This window comes from Pinus tabuliformis, chromosome 4_1, assembly GCF_031772625.1.
Source record: "Pinus tabuliformis cultivar Carrire ecotype Pingquan chromosome 4_1, CPIR1, whole genome shotgun sequence".
Classification (NCBI taxonomy): Eukaryota; Viridiplantae; Streptophyta; class Pinopsida; order Pinales; family Pinaceae; genus Pinus; species Pinus tabuliformis.
The window spans coordinates 655,004,937-655,020,741 of NC_142303.1; the positions used below are offsets into that span (position 1 = coordinate 655,004,937).

General features: G+C 35.6%; 1 pseudogene across 1 annotated transcript; it reads right to left on the reverse strand.

Annotated features, from left to right (window-relative positions):
* Nucleotides 1–3,822: 3,822 nt before the first annotated feature.
* LOC149177778 (putative E3 ubiquitin-protein ligase BAH1-like pseudogene) lies at nucleotides 3,823–4,619 on the reverse strand (annotated as a pseudogene). The gene is made up of 3 exons (XR_016258415.1): nucleotides 4,374–4,619; nucleotides 3,995–4,239; nucleotides 3,823–3,849 (listed from the first exon to the last, which is right to left on the reverse strand). The product of XR_016258415.1 is annotated as a putative E3 ubiquitin-protein ligase BAH1-like pseudogene (transcript).
* Between the last annotated feature and the right edge of the window lie 11,186 nt (nucleotides 4,620–15,805).

A 15,805-nucleotide genomic window follows, 5' to 3' on the forward strand; every position in this document is an offset into this window, starting at 1 on the left:
ACAAGCGCAGCAGAGATTGGGGCCGTCATTCTTGTTGAGGTCGACCCCTAACGATTCTCGAGTCAAGCCCTTGTTGTCATATACGAAGTTGAGGCCACATTGCTAAACTCCTATATTATTCATCGTTGTGTGTCATTAAGGTTGTTCCTACAAGGGGCTGAAGGCCGTGAAGCCGTGCGCTTTACACGAGATACAGAGCCAAGGGCCCATTCATCCATAGTGCAAGAGTCGGGTCGAGAGGCCGTAAACAATCGCTACAAAAGGCATAAGGTCGAGGGCCGTTCATCCACCGATAGGCCATACTCTCGTGTGCATACGCCCGATCACAAGGTTGACTGCCCATACTACTGTGCACGGAGCCATAGTCGTTCATACGTCGGGTGGCTAGACTGGCAAGCCATACTCTTGTTGCACAAAGTTTATTTCTTACTGTCGAGGAGCCGAATGGGTGAATGTAACTTGCAGATCGGTTTCTCTAGGATCAGTCACATAACCGCCGAGGGACGTAGGTGTGGAAAGGCTTGTCTACCTTAAAACTAAGGCGTTTGGAGGGTTATGGCTACATAGCTCTATGCACTAAAATATGGCCCGTCGGCCTTAACAACAGATCAGTCTCTTGACGGTGAGCTAAAGTCGATTACAAATTGCCGGAATATTTTGGGATCCGACTAAAAATATACATAAATACATCAACAAAGTGTTTTTCAATACCTATACAATATTGTTAATGAACTCAAACTTATAGTATGTAGACCATAAAATAAAAACCCTAAAACCAAAAAATGTTTTTACCTTATTACAATAAGAAAATATTGAAAAAATGACAAAAAAATATTGTTGTATTAAAAAAGTTGCTAAAAAATATTGTTATTTTGCAATTGAAATCTAACAAGTAAAATTTCTAACAAACAAACATATATTTATAGATACGGGCATATTACTTCTCATCAAACTCTATTTCTAAAAAATATTACATATACATGAATACATAAACATAAATATCACAAATATACAATAATCATAAAGATAAATATAATTTTGTTTGTTTTGTAAGCAAGGAAAAAAGAAAAACAAGAGAAATAGACAAGAATCTCAACGCTAAGATTATGTAATGTTCATTTAAAATTAATGAAAAGTCAGATACCCATGACTTCCGCATATAATATTTATTGATTTTTTTTTTTAATTATGTTTAACCAACTTGAATTATATTAAAAAACAATTTATAAATATATGTGTTGTAGTAATTAATTATAAATGTTTTTAATTATTATTTTAAAAGTGATAAATATATAATTTTGTTTTCAATAATAAAAAATTCTATTCAATTATGTTTAATTTAATAAATTAATATTTCTAAATATTATTAATAAATAAATATACTCTCTACTTATATCTATAAAGTTAATACTGCTAATTTGTACTTCAATAAAATTTACTGCTAAATTAAATGCATGATTTATAAAAAATTGTTGAATTAAAAACATGTGTATTAAATTTATTTGTTCTTCACACATATAACATCATTTCATTTGAAGAAAAGACAGATAAGAATAAGTTAATGTCCGACCACCCATTTTGTACATAATTAAATTCGGAAATTAAAAACCCAATATCTAGAGACGCTGAAATTAAATCGTAATATGATATACTAGCAATTGTCCCAAAAGGTACAAAGAGAGGCCGATAGGATTATTAAATTGGAATTGTTGAATTTTTCTAGAAGAGTTAATTGGTTTGTGGAAAATCTTGTTTTCTTGGACTGGATCATTGTGCAATTACTTTTCTTTAGATGTTTTGTTTATATCTATATTACAAGGAACACATTGAATGTCTTATTTCATTTTAGAGTAAGTTAATTACCCATAATCAAGAGGTTAAGTTAATTACCCAAAATCAAGAAACCTCTATAGATGGCCAAGCATATACGAAGCTTGCTAGTGACCAAGGCAATAACCACCATGACTATCCCCTACCAATATATTTCATTGAAAACCATAATTGTATATTACATTTAGAAAGTCAAAACATAATATTAGAAAACATGTTGATATATTGCTATTAAAAAATTAATTCCATTAGAAACCATGATATTATTATTATATTTTATAAAGAATAATATACATATATAGAATGATACTACATTGAAAACCATAATTGTATATTGCGATTAGAAAGTCAAAATATAATATTAGAAACCATGCTAAATATGACATTACAAACCTTAAATGTCAAAGGGAGAACTTAGAAGTTGGAAATTAAATGACCATAGCCATTCCGAAGACCATGTCTATAGAGGCGTTAAAAAACCATGGTCAATGCCAAATTAAGAGGCAGGAAGGCAAAAACAAAAATAAGAAAAGGCAAAAACAAAAATAAGAAAATACCAAATCGTTGCTAACATTACATGTAGCAAGAATAAAAGAAGCACTTCTTCCCCATGGATGACTTCTTGATTGTGATCTCACGCTCGCCTGAAGACAACCATGCTTGAAGACGACCATTTAAACATGAACACGCACGCTCGCCTGAAGACAACCATCACTGAAGATGACCATCTAAACATGAACATGCACGCTTGAAAGGAGGAACAACACATTGGACACTATTCAGATCAGCTAATAAAGTATTATAAATTCTTGAAAATTTTGATATATATATCTATCAAAGTAATGCCAAAAAAATTATAATTCTAGAAATATTGAAAATATTCTTCACACAATTAAAGTTTTTATATATATAATATTAAAATTAATGTCAAAAAAATTGTAATTCCAGAAATGTTGAGAATATTCTTTCACAAAATTAAGTTTTATCGAACAAATGAGTAGAACACCAATAGGCAATATTATCAATATTAAAGGAGAACGACAGAAGGCATATCGCGAACAAAACCATTGATGAAATATATATGTAAATATAAGAACGTAGGTAGAAAATAGGGTTGAGAAACCTATTTTACACAAACAGAAATATATTATAACACATGACGTAGTAAAAAAGAGTTTTACTGAGCATAGTCTGTGTTAACATCATTAAACTTTTTCAACCATACGGAGTTCAAGTGGAAAATATTATACCAATGGCATCACCCATGTATGAGTGTGCTAAATGCTAGAATTATCGCCATAATTGTCATGAATTAGCTCTGCTTTCATGACTGCGTAAACCTGTCGAAGTATTAATTGTATTAATAAAGACTCATACTTGTGAAAATTAGAGTATATTGGTGATGGAAGCTTCTAAACAAATGAAAGGAAGCTTAGAAGTTAGCCTGTAACAGATAGCGACTGAACTTTGTTAATTTGCAATAGAATGCTTAAGTAAATATTTCAAAGCTACACTCAGGAAACTCAAAGTTACCTGGAGAGACTTCTGAGGAACATTTTTGTGTTTTAGAATGCTCGAGGGATTGTTACGTCGAGAGATTGTTACGTCGGCACCGCATCAGAAAGAGCTATTACTTCAAGATGCACCACGGCTTTGGGGGTTTGGAGATTAAGTCTGTGGAGATACAGCTAAAGAGTTGGCTGCAGGTAGTTTTAATTGGTGTATGGGGTATATAATTTAATACTAATCAGTGCTTGCCAAAAGCTAGGGAAGAAGAACAGTGCTTGCTAAAAGCCAGGGAAGAAGAACAGCAACAACAACAGGCAAACAATTAACTCTGAGGGTAAGAGTGACATAAAAGGATGGGAAAAAGCAGTAAAAATATCTTCAAGAGTGACATAAAAGAATGGGAAAAAGCAGTTAAAAAAGCACAGCAGAACTCTGAGGTGAAAAGAAGCAACTCAACGGATATTTGGAAAAAGCAGTCACACTTCAAATCAACAGTGGAAAGTGTCTCACCTGATTGATTGAACAGAACAAGGTAAAAGTATAGACGATTGTTGATTCATAGGAGAGCCTATCAGCGTAAACATATAAAATCTTTTTGAATGAAATAAAAAACAAACATTTGTAGTATGAACGACACAGTTTCCCCTGAACTTACTTTGTCATACTTTTTCAGAATCTTTCGAATCGCAATGGCATTCATGGCCACATAGCTGACTAAGTGTCGGCCTTCTCGAATCATTGCCTCATGATCATCAGCAAAGAAATGTTTAATACGCCACAGATACCTTTGAAAACCAGATGCAAGATGTAGATGTAACAAACGTCTCGCACGAGAACTGAAGCAACCCACTATAGCCGATACTTCTTTTGTAGGCTCGTAAAAGAAAATTTTGTCACAGACTGCAAGAAGACGTGTCCGAAAAAGCAAAGTTAGACACGCTTAAAGCGAATCAGCGAGCCAATTCGGTAAGTTTCTGGCTATTAGATATTGCATAACAAACTAAAAGAGGAAGGTAACAATAAGAATTAAACACCTGGACAAGTTTTCGGAGAACATGTATGGTTGGATGGATCAGATGATTTGGAAATGCTTTTGGCTGTTTGTGAACTGGAGAGCCGTCCTTCAGACTCAGATGTGGTCCCGTCATGCAAGTATCCAACCCGGCACTTTTTCAGAACCTTTTTCAACCGTTTGTATTCGACGTTTGTACATTTGTCCAGAAAATGCTCGTCCTCTCCGTGTAGATACTCGGAAAACCTCTCCCCAAACTTCATGATCAATACCTTTAAAGCAATAGTAAAACACACTCAAAAAGAAGAAATCGCATAGCAATCCTGCAATTAAAAATAATTGTCTAAGGCCTTACTACATACGAAGCTGATACTTATCTTCTGCGTTAAGATCGGTAAGGACGATGCTCTGCAGGCGGGAAATTATATATGGGACTTGTAAAAACCGGAAAAGTCGCATGAAAATCTTGTGGACTTTTTCAGGCGGTAAAATACGCCATAGATCGCATAGCAGAAGATATTGAAAGTATCGCAGAGTCATTTATAAAGAAAATGTAAATGTTCCTGAAATATGAGCAGCTATGGAACTCTGAGATCTTAAAGATAACGCCAGAACTGAAATATACATATGACCCGCTATGGAATTTTGAGATCTTAAAGATAACGCCTAAATTGAAAAATTCCACATAGCTACATTAAAGACTTCAACGGGGACTTGGAATGTTTTCAATCCTTGGAAACTCAGATGAAACAGCTTTCTCTCTGCCCAACATAGGCTTAACATGGAAACGCGTTAAATCCTTGTAATAAATTTCCAGAAGCATTGGTGCCCACGTACCCCGCTGGAAAGCTTTCAATAGAAAGAAAATATGACATTCATATATTTAAACAGTCAAAAGCCAAACGCAGGGAAGATATCGACAATTTCGTATTACAGAGGAAAAACACGCATCACCTTAAGCCTTCAATGGATCGTGAATCTAGAAAACGAATCAAATTAAATTTTCAGAAATTCAAAGCACAGAGCAATAGATGTTGAAATATTATTGAGTTTTCCTCTAAAGATTATTGAGCTTCCTTTAAAGTTTCTCGTGAGGAGCAAAGATCGGAAAAATCCAGTCAGAAGGTCGCTAGAAAGTATGAGAATGACGATAATTTCACAGATGTGCCCTAAAGAGCTTTAGGAGAAAAAGCAGTAAAACTATTTGCAAGAGTGACATAAAAGAAAGGGAAAAGCAGTAAAAATATATTGCCATGTTAAGAAGGCAACTCAACAGATATTTGGAAAAAGCAGTCACACTTCAAATTAATGGTTGAAAGTGTCTCCCCTAATCTAACGGTGCAGAGTAAAAGTGTTGACTATTGTTGATGCATAGGAAGGCCTATCGGCCTAATTATATGAAAGGTAGGTCTACCATCAATGTTTTGACACATAATTTCGTGGTGTTGAGATGATTGATTAATCTGTAAATGAATCACATCGAAGAATTCACAATCATATACCCTCTTTGCCACAGAAGTTCAAGGCAATGTCGCTGGAAAACCTGATAATGTGTGTTCCTATGCCCATAATCCACTTTAATTACATAATTTTCGGAGAACATGTATGGTTGGATGGATCAGATGATTTGGAAATGCTTTTGGATGTTTGGGAACTGGAGAGTCGTCCTTCAGACTCAGATGCGGTCCCGTCATGCAAGTATCCAACCCGGTACATTTTCAGAACCTTTTTCAACCGTTTGTATTCGACGTTTGTACATTTGTCCAGAAAATGCTCGTCCTCTCCGTGTAGATACTCGGAAAGCCTCTCCCCAAACTTCATGATCAATACCTTTAAAGCAATAGCAAAACATACTCAAAAAGAAGAAATCGCATAGCAATCCTACAATTAAAAATAATTGTCTAAGGCATTACTACATACGATGCTGATACTTATCTTCTGCATTAAGATCGGTAAGGACGATGCTCTGCAGGAGGGAAATTATATATGGGACTTGTAAAAACTGGAAAAGTCGCATGAAAATCTTGTGGACTTTTTTAAGCGGTAAAAGACGCAATAGATCGCATAGCAGAAGATATTGAAAGCATCGCAGAGTCATTTATAAAGAAAATGTAAATGTTCCTGAAATATGAGCAGCTATGGAACTCTGAGATCTTAAATATAACGCCAGAACTGAAATATACATATGACCCGCTATGGAATTTTGAGATCTTAAAGATAACGCCTAAATTGCAAAATTCCACATAGCTACATTAAATACTTCAACGGGGACTTGGAATGTTTTCAATCCTTGGAAACTCAGATGAAACAGCTTTCTCTCTGCCCAACATAGGCTTAACATGGAAATGCGTTAAATCCTTGTAATAAATTTCCAGAAGCATTGGTGCCCGCGTACCCCACTGGAAAGCTTTCAATAGAAAGAAAATATGACATTCATATATTTAAAAAGTCAAAAGCCAAACGCAGGGAAGATATCGACAATTTCGTATTACAGAGGAAAAACACGCATCACCTTAAGCCTTCAATGGATCGTGAATCTAGAAAACGAATCAAATTAAATTTTCAGAAATTCAAAGCACAGAGCAATAGATGTTGAAATATTATTGAGTTTTCCTCTAAAGATTATTGAGCTTCCTTTAAAGATTCTCGTGAGGAGCAAATACCGGAAAAATCCAGTCAGAAGGTCACTAGAAAGTATGAGAATGACGATAATTTCACAGATGTTCCCTAAAGAGCTTTAGGAGAAAAAGCAGTAAAAATATTTGCAAGAGTGACATAAAAGAAAGGGAAAAGTAGTAAAAATATCTTGCCATGTTAAGAAGGCAACTCAACGGATATTTGGAAAAAGCAGTCACACTTCAAATTAATGGTTGAAAGTGTCTCCCCTGATCTAACGGTGTAGAGTAAAAGTGTTGACTATTGTTGATGCATAGGAAGGCCTATCGGCCTAATTATATGAAAGGGAGGTCTACCATCAATGTTTTGACACATAATTTCGTGGTGTTGAGATGATTGATTAATCCGTAAAAGAATCACATCGAAGAATTCACAATCATATACCCTCTTTGCCACAGAAGTTCAAGGCAATGTCGCTGGAAAACCTGATAATGTGTGTTCCTCTGCCCATAATCCACTTTAATTACATAATTTTCGTAGAACATGTATGGTTGGATGGATCAGATGATTTGGAAATGCTTTTGGCTGTTTGGGAACTGGAGAGCCGTCCTTCAGACTCAGATGTGGTCCCGTCATGCAAGTATCCAACCCGGTACTTTTTCAGAACCTTTTTCAACCGTTTGTATTCGACGTTTGTACATTTGTCCAGAAAATGCTCGTCCTCTCCGTGTAGATACTCGGAAAACCTCTCCCCAAACTTCATGATCAATACCTTTAAAGCAATAGTAAAACACACTCAAAAAGAAGAAATCGCATAGCAATCCTGCAATTAAAAATAATTGTCTAAGGCCTTACTACATACGAAGCTGATACTTATCTTCTGCGTTAAGATCGGTAAGGACGATGCTCTGCAGGCGGGAAATTATATATGGGACTTGTAAAAACCGGAAAAGTCGCATGAAAATCTTGTGGACTTTTTCAGGCGGTAAAAGACGCAATAGATCGCACAGCAGAAGATATTGAAAGCATCGCAGAGTCATTTATAAAGAAAATGTAAATGTTCCTGAAATATGAGCAGCTATGGAACTCTGAGATCTTAAAGATAACGCCAGAACTGAAATATACATATGACCCGCTATGGAATTTTGAGATCTTAAAGATAACGCCTAAATTGCAAAATTCCACATAGCTACATTAAAGACTTCAACGGGGACTTGGAATGTTTTCAATCCTTGGAAACTCAGATGAAACAACTTTCTCTCTGCCCAACATAGGCTTAACATGGAAACGCGTTAAATCCTTGTAATAAATTTCCAGAAGCATTGGTGCCCGCGTACCCCGCTGGAAAGCTTTCAATAGAAAGAAAATATGACATTCATATATTTAAACAGTCAAAAGCCAAACGCAGGGAAGATATCGACAATTTCGTATTACAGAGGAAAAACACGCATCACCTTAAGCCTTCAACGGATCGTGAATCTACAAAACGAATCAAACTAAATTTTCAGAAATTCAAAGCACAGAGCAATAGATGTTGAAATATTATTGAGTTTTCCTCTAAAGATTATTGAGTTTCCTTTAAAGATTCTCGTGAGGAGCAAAGACCGGAAAAATCCAGTCAGAAGGTCGCTAGAAAGTATGAGAATGACGATAATTTCACAGATGTGACCTAAAGAGGAGAAAAAGCAGTAAAAATATTATCAAGAGTGACATAAAAGAAAGGGAAAAGCAGTAAAAATATCTTGCCATGCTAAGAAGGCAACTCAACAGATATTTGGAAAAAGCAGTCACACTTCAAATCAATGGTTGAAAGTGTTTCCCTTGATCTAACGGCGTAGAGTAAAAGTGTTGACGATTGTTGATGCATAGGAAGGCCTATCGGCCTAATTATATGAAAGGGAGGTCTACCATCAATGTTTTGACACATAATTTCGTGGTGTTGAGATGATTGATTAATCCGTAAATGAGTCACATCGAAGAATTCACAATCATATACCCTCTTTGCCACAGAAGTTCAAGGCAATGTCGCTGGAAAACCTGATAATGTGTGTTCCTTTGCCCATAATCCACTTTAATTACATAATTTGAGACTTGAAATCATGCAATCCACTTTAATTACATAATTTGAGACTTGAAATCATGCAATCCACTTTGGAATCCTCAACGGACGGGAGAGAGTACGGAATGATTTCTAATTATTTAATATTAAATCTCAAGTAATGATTTCTATATAAGAGTCTCTCTTTTATGCACCAACCAAAAATTAAATAAATTCAATTTAATAATTGAAAAAAATAAATTATCTTTATGTTCTAATGTTCACTTTACATATTATTTATAAATTTTTGGTTAAGATGACAATTAATTGAAGAGTCAACGTATTTTTGAATACGATGATTATACCTAGTCTGCGACAAGGATAATAAGAATAAAACCAACTAGGGTGATATCTAGTATCACCTAAATTGGGTAATAAGAATAGAACCAATTATGGTGATATATAGTATTACCTAAATTGGGTTGGGTCGTCAGCTAGGGTGAAAATGGCTTCCATCAAAGTTAGCAAGAGGATATTTTTTGAAACCGTTGTTGGTTGAAAACACCCTTGATCCTTTAATTGAAATGCAAACGAAAAATATCCAAATCCATGCCTTGCTTTGGTTCCTCCTTCTCCTTTTAAAGCTTAATTCCCTGAAAGAAACCATTGGCAATTACCATGATGGATAATTTACCTTGGGTAAATACCATGTGCTCCCCTCCCTTTCTATATATAATTCCCTGAAAGAAACCATTGGCAATTACCATGATGGATAATTTACCTTGGGTAAATACCATGTGCTCCCCTCCCTTTCTATATATATATATATATATTCCAATTGGGGTCAACTAGTTAGGGATATTGCAGTTAAGCAATTTCAATGATGGATGTTGCAATATATGCTCTCCCTCTGAGGTAGCATCTTCAATGGGAAAATATTTCTATCGCACTAGATATTCTTGGATGGTCTTGGTCTAGAGTTTCTTTTCCCTTACTTCCAACACTTATTCTAGAACCAGTTGAAGATGCCCCTCCTCATCTAATGGGGGTAAATCAGGTGATGATATAATGTTTTCCCCCACAATCTTCTTCAGACAAGAGACATGAAATACATTATGAATTTTTTTCTCTTCTGGAAGCTCCAATTCATATGCTACCTCTCCTACCTTTCAGATAACTCGATAGGGTCTGTAAAACTACAGCCTCAACTTTTTTGCTCTGTTCTGCTTCAATGTGGACTATTTGTATGGTTGTAGTCGGAAGTGTATTATATCTCCCACTTTGAATATTATTTCTATCCTCTATCGATCTGCGTATATTTTTTGTCGATTTTGAGTTGTTTGCAGATTATCCTTGAGTGCATAGAGAATATCCTGGCATTCTTAGATCCAATCCTTAGTTAATGGCGCCCTACTATCTTCAAATGTTGTGTATGCAAAATATAATTCCTAGTATTCGTACAAGGCTTGGAAGGGTGACATCCCTATGTACATGTGATAAGTAGTGTTATAGTAATATTCTCCTAAATACAACCACTTGGCCCATCCTCTTTGTTGTCCTGCGACACAGTTCTGTAAGTAACCTGCCACCCATTTATTCACAGCTTGTGTATTTCATCTATTTGCGGGTGGTAACTTGTGTTAGAAGTGAGCTTAGAGCCTAATAATATGAATAACTCCTCCTAGAATGATCCCATGGACCTGCTATCATGGTCAATGACGATGGTTTTTGGCAAACTATGCATTTGAGATACTCCTTGGAAGAATACTTATGTTATCTTAGATGCAGAGCTTTTAAAGGAAATTGCAAAGAAGTGGGCATATTTTTTCAGGCGATCTACCACCACAAATATATAGTCTTTGCCTTAGATTAAGGGAAGCCCTGTGATGAAATCCATGGAAACACTCTGCCATTTTTGTTCTGGAATGGGCAATAGTTGTAGCAAACCTGCTAGGTTCATGTGTTTAGCCTTATTATTTTGATAGGTATTTCACTCCTGGACATATTTGATAATGTCCCCCTTTAGGCCCTTCCATGTGAACCTCTCCCTAATGGTCCTGTAAGTTTACAGAAATCTTAGGTGTCCTGCTAGAGGAGAGTCATGGGGCTTATATGATATTCACCTTTAGTTAGAACTTTGGTACTAGATAGATTTGGTCCTTATAGTAGATCATGTCATTGAAAACCTAGTATCAGCCATCCGATGACTATCCATCAAGGATCTCACAAGATCATTGGTTCTTTGAATATTCCACCAAAAGATGGGACTTCTAGTATTCCACAATGTCTATGAGAGAGAAAGTAACTAGTCTCCTGGATAAGGCATCTGATATTACATTGTTCTTTCCTTTGACATAATCGATCTTGAAGTCATAGGCCTCGATCTTACTAACACGTTTTTTCCACCTCTCATTCAATCCCTTCTGATCCAAGAAATACATGAGACTGTTATGATTTGTTTTTACCTTAAACTTGTTTCCCACTAAATATGGTTGAAACTTAACTAATGCATGCATAATTGTCAGTGTTTCCTTTACATAGATAGAATAATCACACTCATAATCTTTGATCTTCCTACTCTCAAAAACAATTAGATGATGGTTTTGTGTCAAAACATCCCTAATGCCTTCCCTAGAGGCATCACATTCCAACACAAAGGGTTGAGAGAAGTCCAACAAGGCTATAACCGGGCATGAAGTCATTACTCTCTTAAGTTGACCATACAAAGGCCCCATTTTTGGTGAGATCGGTTAGTGGGGTTTCCAACTATGAATACCCCTTAATAAACCTTCTATATAACAAGTGTGGATACCCAAGAAGACTGTTAGGCCCCTATACTACTAGTGTAACACCTTATTGTTATCAGTACAACCCCCTTATTATATTGATGTACCCATGTAGTGCCCATATTGTTACTATTGTGCCCCATAGAAGCCCACTATTATTATTATTGTGCCCTTACATTATTATTGTTAGGTCGGCTGGGTTATATTGTGACTCCTTAGACTCCTATATATAGAAAGGAGGTTTTTTCATTTGAATCATCCAAGAATTGTTCATTTATGTAATGTAAAGGAGGTTGCCCCCTCGAAGAGGCTGAATTCTAAGGCGTTGATCTATATTTTCTATCTTTTCTTGAGCTGGTTTCATAACATTTGGTATTAGAGCTTTGGATTCTAGGGTTTCACTGCTCTTAACAGGTCATCGTGGAATTTTCGCTATAAATTTTTTTTATGACGTTTCAGAAGCTAAAAATAAACCCATTTGAGAAGACATCGCGCTGAATCTCGAGTCTGAATTTCAGAGCTTTTCGCGCTATATTTGTGGAGATATGATCTGAGGAAGTTGGTCTTTTTGTAGACTCCTGAATTACATTCCAAACAAGTGACTTGGGGAAAATCATCATAACTTTCTCTCTGAGCATCGAATTAAAATTTCGTAAGAAGGTACAGAAAGAGGACGAACTGTAGTTTCTTGTGTATATTTTTCAGTGCCAAAGGTTGAAACAGTGACACGTGGCACTTCATACAAGTTCACTCTTCTAGAAAGGTCTATAATCAGGTCATCTTGGGAGATTGTGCATAACTCTTTCTTGGAGAATCCAGTTTGGATTAGACTGGTGGCATTGGAAAGAGGACGCAGAGGGCTACTACAGGTCACAATTTCAGAACTTAAAGATCCGAAAGTATAGACTTACAGTCGTTTCAAGATCGAGCTCCTAAAATCAAGAAAAGGCAAGATGAGGAAGTTTGATGGCAAGGATCCGGTAAATTGGATACTTCAGATGGAGCAATATTTTGATCTACATGGTGTACCACTATTACAAAAGGTATGTATTGCATCTTAATATTTAGAATCGGATCAATTTTTATGGTATGAAGGGCTTTGTTCTCATAAACAACTTGTTATGTGGTCAATTTTCATGGAGGAAATGATAGCACATTATGAGGATACAAAGAGCAACTCCTTCTTTAGAGCAACACCACAACAATTGGAAAGAGTAAAAGGGCTTTGTGACATAGTGGTGTTGGTACTATTTTATTTCCATCCTTTTTCTTCTAAAAATCCATCATTCATCCATCATTTTCTTCCATAAACCCCTCATAGTCCATTGAAATTGATCAATTAAGCATTATAATTGTTATTTTGCATTAAATTTAATTTGTGGATTTTTATATTAAAAATTAGAAATTTTCAACAAAATTACAGGATGTCATGACTTCCTGTAATTGGTTTATGTTGTGACACGTGGCATGGCAGGAAAATCAAAACCGAGGATTGGGACGTGATCACAGATGTACATACATGATGAAAGATCTATTTGGCATCGCATCTGGAGCTCCTGGATACATGGTCAATGCTGGTCAAACTCAACCTTTTTGGTCATAAAAGAAGCAAAAAGCCAGAGTTACTTAAACTGATTTCGTTTTGTTTTGGAAATCAGTTAAGATTAGAAAAAAACAAAAATCACCTTTTTTATTGTAAAAGCAGAAACATCTGCGTGATAATGTATGTACATTCGATTGTAAATCAGACTGCGTGATAAGAGACATTAAGTGTATCATATTGTATGGTATTTTTACTAGAACTCTTGCATGTAATTGATTTCCAGACTTTAATCACAGGCAGCATTTTATCATTCTAATGTTTTATGTGTTAACGTTTTCGACATCTGAAGCTTCCTAAGTGGGGACTGGTATACTTCCATTTTATTTTCATAGCATTTAAACTTCAGATCTGAATAGCGTTTGATGCCATTTCTTTGCTTGTGAATTCATTAATTCGATTAGAAGCTCTTGGGTTATTGTATGATTCATGGTGATAGCTTGAAACTTCAATTGCTAAATTATTGAACAAGATATTGTAATTGATTTGATTGAGCACTGAATTTCGAAGTATCTCTGTGGACTCTATTTTCATGCATTCGAGTCTTAGTATGCTTAAAAGAGTTTTTGGCTTTCATGAATGCTTAGTAACACTTTGTTTTCTTAGAACAATTGATTAAATTAGGTAATATAAGTGTTTGAATTGTGAAAGGAGACATATTCCAACCTCTTGTAAAAGAGTGTTGTAGCCTGTCAGAGTAGACACTTATCTAGGTAGATGAGATCCTTTTAGGTCTATAGATTGTAGACATGTGCCTCTAAGTTTACCTACCTTGGTTGACATTAAATTTAGTCTAATCTAAACCCCTGGATTGGTCACTATATTTTGGCGTTGTTGTCGGGGAGGCGCATCTAGAGGATTTATAAAAACAAAATATAAAAAAAATTAAATAAACAAAAGCATAGATTTAATTTTAATTCATCATTTTAGAAGTCATGTTTACTTATGTCTAGATCTAGAGATGATAAAGGTAGATTCATAAAAAACCCCCATCCAAAAACTAACCTACCACTAGGAGCAGACCATTTAGGAAAAGTTGAACACACAACACCAGCTGGGAAAGTCACCATACAAACACTAGAGGATAAACAGAAATCAGGGCAAAGACTTACACTCATTGAGAGGAAAATTCTATTAGCACACGAATCACAGAAGAAACATCTCCCTGAATCCTCTATAAAAAGAGAAAGTAGCACAGTAACTCAACAATCTCTCCTTGAACTTCTCTTTGAAACAAGTGACATTGAACAAGAAATTAAATCAACATAAGAACCTATCAAAATGGGTGAGGAAGGAGATGGATCAGCAAGAGGACCACCAAATCAAGGTCGAAGGGAGGAGGAAGAGTCAACCTTTAAATTTCCTATTCAAGAACCAGAAGAAGATGACGAAATAAAAATGAAAAACATACCTCCATTTGTGCTACCAAACTTTTATGGCATGGCTTTAGAATACCCATAGTCATTCTTGTTTGAGTTTGACATAGTATGTCGAACATATAGTTACATAGATGATGTCCATAGGCTTAGACTCTTCCGAGCAACATTAAAAGAATCAGCATTAAGATGGTTCATGGGACTTGGTGAACATGCAATAATTGATTGGGATGGCATGAGAAGAATATTCCTAAAGAAATACCAACCTTATTGCATATCGAAAGATTCTAAAGATGATATATTTAGGATAAATCAACGAGAGGATGAAAATTTAGAGGAGTATTTGGAACGATTTGTTTACAATTTGCAAAAATCAAAACATAGGACCATGTCTCTTGATCTGATTCGAAGAATATTTTTGAAGGGCATTCGAGAAGAATACATAGATGACCTTAATTTGATGGGAAAAGGTGATATTTCCACTTTACCTTTCGAAGAAATTGCTGATTTATGTGAAAAGTACTCAAGGAGCAAAGCTAGATATGGAAAAAGAGCTCTATCATCTAAAGCCACAAAATCTGCTTCAGCAAGTGTCACAAGGGCTGAAATAGGAAACCTGTTAGAAGAATTCAAAACAAATCTATTAAGTACCTTAGGAACTCAAATTGACACTCTGAAAGCCAAGAAAAGACAAGAAGAGGAAGATCAAATAATGGCAGTCTTTTGTCCAAAGTGTTGGAAGAAACATGCCTTGAAAGACTGCCCATTAGAAAACATTCAAGTTTGTGCCTTTTGTACTGAAAATCATGATATATTTCATTGTTCTAAAGTCAAGATTTTGCAGAATTGTAATGTGGAAGCAGCTAATACAGATATGGAGAATGTGTATTTCATGGGCGCTAAGAGACTGTGGCAACCTAGACCTCCACCTCCAGGTATGTTTCCAAACCAAAATTTGCAATTTCCTGCAGAAGATCAGATGTATGCTCAGAATTATTGGAATGTGCCCATGCCATGTCAACACCAAAATTACCCATG